The sequence below is a fragment of the Myotis lucifugus genome, unplaced genomic scaffold (assembly GCF_000147115.1).
Source record: "Myotis lucifugus unplaced genomic scaffold, Myoluc2.0 scaffold_18, whole genome shotgun sequence".
NCBI lineage: Eukaryota > Metazoa > Chordata > Mammalia > Chiroptera > Vespertilionidae > Myotis > Myotis lucifugus.
Genome location: NW_005871066.1, coordinates 9,690,532 through 9,696,252, shown reverse-complemented (window position 1 = coordinate 9,696,252; position 5,721 = coordinate 9,690,532). Strand labels below are relative to the sequence as shown.

Genomic DNA, 5,721 nt, shown 5'->3' with positions numbered 1-5,721 from the left:
GGGGGGGGGGGGGACGACGACGCCCCTGCGAACAGGGCTCCTGCGGGTTTGGCCAAAACAACCATCGCAACCCCACCGGGACGTTTGAAACGACAGCCAATCACCGCGTCCACCCCAGGGGAAATGGCATCCTCGCTTTCATTTTACTCCGTTTGTGACCGACCGAAGGAAAACAACACGTCCGACGACAACTAGCTCGCAGGGTGTCCGCTATGGGCGGCCGGAGCCTCCGCCCGGGCGTGTCACCAAAGGACCTCGCGCAGAAATGCATTCCCAGGCGCTCAAAGAACCGCTGCACAGGCACGGCCGTTTGTCCGGCCGCAGACACGGATTTCACTTTCCACAGTTAGAGCCGAAAACGCACGCATCCCCGTTTGTTTTTTTCCTTTCCCCTTCCGAAAAAGTCTATAAATAACCCAGGATCAGCACCATTATGCAAAACATCCTGTTAGAAGAAGAAATGTAAACTAAAGCCACTTACGGAGACTCAGGCTGCCAACTTAATCTGATTCTACGACGACTGTCAACATGTTGTACTTTTGGAACCTGATGCGATCCACATGAGCACGGGTGCCGTCACGAAAAAGAAAAAAAAAAAAAAAGAAGAAAGAAAAACCTCACAACGTAACAAGCACAGAAGCCCAACCCCGACTCGGAGCGCCGCGACTCGGGGTTCTGCACGCCCAGGACGCGGTGACCAGCTGCAGTCGGCACCGGCTCTCCCCGCTCGCACACGCCAACTGTTTTGACTACAGGCACTTGTTAAACACGGAGTTTCAGGTCCTACCAGTTGGACACCAGAAGTTCATAGAACTGACCCCGTGCCAAGAACAACAAGCACAGAAAGCGAAACGGCCCGCCGCGTGCGCCGTGTTTTTGTTAACTGTTTATGCAAGCCCCACAGCAATTGGGTAACCATCCAGGACCCAACAGCCCTTAAATAACAAAAGCCAAAGATTACCACCTCGGAAGAAATGTAGATGTTTGGCAGAGAAAGGACACGGGTCAACCCAGTTTATTGGTGGGGTGGGTGGTTTTCCGAGAGAAGGGGGGAGGGGGAGGGGCAGGTGTCACATGACAAGCTGCGGTTCTTAGAAGGAACTGACTGGGTGCTCCCTTGAAGCATCTTTTTTTTTACGTCGAGATTGACTTACGAGATGTTGCCAACGCCAAGGCCTCGGTGCACATCTGGAGTGACTGCATTGGAATTTGTTAGTTGGTAAACCCCAGGGGAGGGAAAAGGGGCGGGCGGAATGGAGTTTTCAAGATGTGGCCAGGGGTCCCTGGCCGGGTAGTTCAGGTGGTTAGAGCGTCCTCCCCAAAGGCCAAGGCTGCAGGCTTACCCCGGGCCCAGGGCTCAGACAAGAATCAACCAGTGGATGCATAAATAAGTGAACAATAAATTGATGTGTCTCTGTCTCTCTCCCTCCCACCCCCTCTTCCTCTCTCTAAAATAAATGAACAACAACAACACATGGGAAAGGGACTTCCGAGTTCCCTGCTCGGTGAGCCACTGGCCATGAAGGAAGCTAAGGGAGGGACAGCTGCTTCGGACCTGGTCCCGAGAAAGGCTTCCCTTTCCCCTTTGAGTTTAAGGTTGTCAGGATCAACCTTTGTCCCTCCCAGGACAGGAGTCTGTGCTCGCTTCAGGTGAGAGTGAAAAAAGTATTTTCATCTGGCAAAATAAAATGAAAAGGCATGTTTAAACCCCGTATTTAACAAGGTTTTCCACTGCTTCCTCAGAATGCATCAACTCACCAGATAAAATTTCAGAGTTGCCAGAGGAGAACTGGGGTGTGGATGTAAGAATGAGAAATTTTAAACTGCTGAGTGGACTCAAGCCTCCCCCGCTACCCCAATCCATCCATCCATCCATCCATCCATCCATCCACTAGCTCTGATTTGAAGAATAAAATGTTGCTCCTTCCCCACTCCAGAGGCCTAGGGGAAAGTAGTAAGTAGAAACAGGTTGTTTGTAAAAGCCACTGTAACCTTGGGCCAGACTCCCATTTATGCTGGAAAGTATATGTAGGCCTCTGGTTCTGGGGGGCCACCAGTGCAATGGTGGTGGATATGAACCCACACGGTGGCTGCCCCTTTCCTCCCAAAGGAACTCACATTTTATTACAGACGATATCTAGAAACGGTTTCACTGGGATCTTAAATGATGCTCCCTGGAGTGAGACGCAGCAGTTGCCTGACAGATGCAGAGAGAAGAGCAAAGGCAACTCAGAGCATCCAAGACAAAGGAAGGAGCAGGTGAAGAGGAACGGTGAGGGGGGGGGGGGGGGAGAGGGAAAGGGGGAAGGGATGCCCTGGAGAGAAGGCTCTGGTCTGGCAAAGTAAGTCTTAAACCAACCCCGGCCTCAGGGTGGCAACTGACTCCTTAAAGGCCTGGAATATTTGTGACCCCGCTGCTCACTTAGAACTCCATGGTTTCCCTGTCTCCCTCACACACATTCTATCATCCGATCCTCCGAAGCATCCCGAGAGATGGGGAGGGCTGGCATTATTATCCCCATTTAAAAAGAGGAAAACAGAGGCTTGGAGAAGCCTCGGTCTTAGCCCCATGAACGGCGACTTGTGCTGGTGTTTTATTCTTCACAAAGTACTGTAAGAGCGTTATTGGTCCCATTTCTATGGACAGGTAAATTGAGATTTTTGGAGAGGACACACATCATGTCCAAGGCCACAGTGCAAATCACAAACAGCTCGCGGTCTCCCATCTCCTCACCCAGGCCTTCTCGCCGGCTTCTACTGTGTTTCCAGAACACACAATGATAGAACTAGAAAGGCCAGTAAAGTTGTTTTATTATAAAAACACATCTTCTCCCTTGGTTTCCTCAAAACTCCCTGTTTTTATGGTTTTCCTGCAGCAGTTCACAGACTGCAAACTCCCCGTGCCGAAGGGTTCCTCTCCACACCGGCAGCTTCGGACATCTGCACTCCAGAGTTCTGATTCAATGGAAAGTAACCATCTCCGCCCAGCCTGCACCCGGGCCTGTCACTTGATTAGTTCACCCAAGTGCTGATCCCTGGCTCCTCACCTAATCCTGGTCTAAGAAGCCGGGACAGAATGGCCCTGCAGGCCTGCCAAGCGGTACATGATGTAGCCTGCACCTCCAGGTGTGCGGCCTCGCACATGGTTTGATGGGTCTCTTCTTCCATGTGGTGTTTCCAATTTCTGCTTTTGCTGAGTTCTTTGGCAACAGAGGCTACTGAAAACATGGCACCAAAATGAAGGGTTCTGCTGTCATGTGCCTTGTCTGTGCCAAGTGGGCACCCTCACAGCTTGGTGGGGGGTGCCATTGCTGTTATGTGATGCACATGGGCAGGCTCATTGCAGGTTGGGGGCATTTCTGCTGAGAGAGCATGACAGTGAGTCACTGCAGGCGCTGAGGTGCTTGGAGGGGTGAATGGAGACATGTCAGGATGTCCAAGCGCTCAGGGCCATGAAAGAGATGCTGAGTGGGGAACGAAAGATGGAAGACGGTCAGGAGGAGATGATTAGAAAGTTCTAGAATGTTCTGCCACTGCCTCATGAATCTATCTCTCCTCTTCTTTCTCCCTGAAAACACGACACAACCAAACACAGAACCAAAGGCCAGAGAAGTTGGATGTCAAAGTGGCCTTTATGTTGAACGTCACTAAAGCAGCCTAAGTCGTAAGGACTAATGAAATTTGTCTCCTGTTCACTGGAGAAGCTCTGTGGGTAGATGAGCTGCACAGGTGGTGCCTCTCACTGGTTTGTTTGAGGTTGTTTTGGTAACCACATGACATTTGCATCCATGCTACCTGAAAAGAATATGGGGACTGGGTACACCAGATTGGTCTCGACAGGAAAACTCATTTGCTCACAAGATACAACATGAGTAGACTACAGTATTTCCATGTACCTTGTGACTCCTCTGAGCATAGAGACCCTCCCCCCCTTTTTTAAACCAAAAAGTAGGACACATGGTTTGACAAGTGCTGGCATATTCAAAGAAGACAGGAAGGTAGGCCATTTAAAATCAGAACATCTGAAAAGCCGTGAGGCACGGCCACCAAACTTGTAATATCAAGTTAGTAAAAGTGGGCTGATGGAACATGGAACGTTAGCAGAAACTTGTTGTAGTTAGTACTGGTGTGCTTACGAAACCATAGACCAGACAAATCCCACTTTGCCAATGAATGCGGTGGTTTGGGGAAGGCTGGTGAGCACAGTACACCCAGCTCTTGAGGACAACAGCATCGATGGAGACAAAGTTGGGGCCCTGTGCCCACTCTCTGGGCATTTAGATACCGTCTGGGCCTCAGTGAAGGGAGCTGCATACATAGACAGAGAAGGAAGCTGGTCAGGGACCAGTGAGGTCTGTAAAACACGGCCTGGTTACGTGGAAAGCTGGTGAAAAAAAGGATGGATCCAGAAAAGGATGGAGGCCTGAGCTGCCAGGAGACAGAAAGGCAGGGTGGCGTGTCAGCAGCTGTGGCAGCCGTTGGCTGAGGACTTGGCTTTCCCCCTGATGTTGCCCTGCACACCTCCAGGTCAGAACCTAAGGCGCAGCTCCATGCATTTACTTTTGCCCTGTTACCTGGGTTCACAGGGACTGAGCCAATCTGCCTGACCTTACCTGAGACTGGCTTTGGCTTAATCCTCTGTGATGTGGGCTCATGACCAGTTTTGCACATATGGGGGCCACATATGCTAAATTTTTCAGGAGAGTGCAAATCTCAATCAGCCTCAGTCAGTACTGTACCAAAATCTGCAAAGTGACTTTATGGTGAAGGTCAATAAATTGGGTTGACTGAAATCTGGATCACTGGACTATAAGTAAGTTCCTTGAGGGCCAGTTCTGAGTCTCCTTTATCTGTAGGCCAATGCCTAGCCAGAGCAGAGAAGCCGTGCTGTGCATTATTAATGCAGGCTTTGAATGAACAAGTGACATTCCAGTTAATGTGCATCACAAAGATATACGCATGCCTTATTAGGTACACCTGGAAGGTGAATATCTTTATGTTAGATGGGTATCAGATTTAGTATTTTAATTAACTTTAAAAAATATTTTTTTTAAAAATATATTTTTATTTATTTCAGAGAGGAAGGGAGAAGGAGAGAGAGAGAGAAACATCAATGATGAGAATCACTGATCTGCTGCCTCCTGCACGCCCCCCACTGGGGATCAAGCCCGCAACCTGGGCATATGCCCTGACCGGGAATCAAACCGGTGACCTCTTGGTTCCTGGGTCGATGCTCAACCGCTGAGCCACACCCGGCTGGGCGAAAAATATTTTATTTTTTTAAAAAATATTTTTAAAATTGATTTCAGAGAGGAAAGGAAAGGGAGAGAGAAATGGAAACATCAATGCTGAGGGAGAATCATTGATTGGTTGCCTCATGCATGCCCTCCCTCGCTGGCAAGAGTGTGGCTGCGGGGGCCGCCATCCTTTCCTGCTGAAGGCAATCCCTTTCTTCGCATGGGAGGAAAAACGCCCTAGAAAGGCTTCTGTGCCCGTCCAAGTGGCATGGGAAGGTTTGGACCGGTTAGAGAACCGGGGGAAGTCCAGCTTAAGGAAGGCGGTGACCGGAGGGGAGGAGACCCTGTCCTGTGGGTGGGAGGGAGGCAGCTCACGTGTCCTCCATGGTCTCCCCCTCTCCGCAGTGAGGTTCATCTATTGCTTGGTTAAAGTTTGCAACCTCAAGAACAAGCTGGGGGAATAGAATGGAGGGATCGGCCTTAA

At 50.1% G+C, this 5,721-nt stretch overlaps 1 protein-coding gene across 5 annotated transcripts in view; it reads right to left on the bottom strand.

Annotated features, from left to right (window-relative positions):
- Window positions 1–5,721, bottom strand: part of ATXN7L1 (ataxin 7 like 1) — a 225,868-nt gene that overhangs the window by 72,219 nt on the left and 147,928 nt on the right. For 2 of the 5 annotated variants that reach the window (XM_023751090.1, XM_023751086.1), the window contains exon 1: window positions 482–799. The exons of the other annotated variants lie outside the window; for them this stretch is intronic. The gene's annotated coding sequence lies outside the window, so the exon portion shown is untranslated. Of the gene's footprint in view, window positions 1–481; window positions 800–5,721 lie in introns of those variants that run through there. 5 annotated transcript variants of the gene reach the window in all.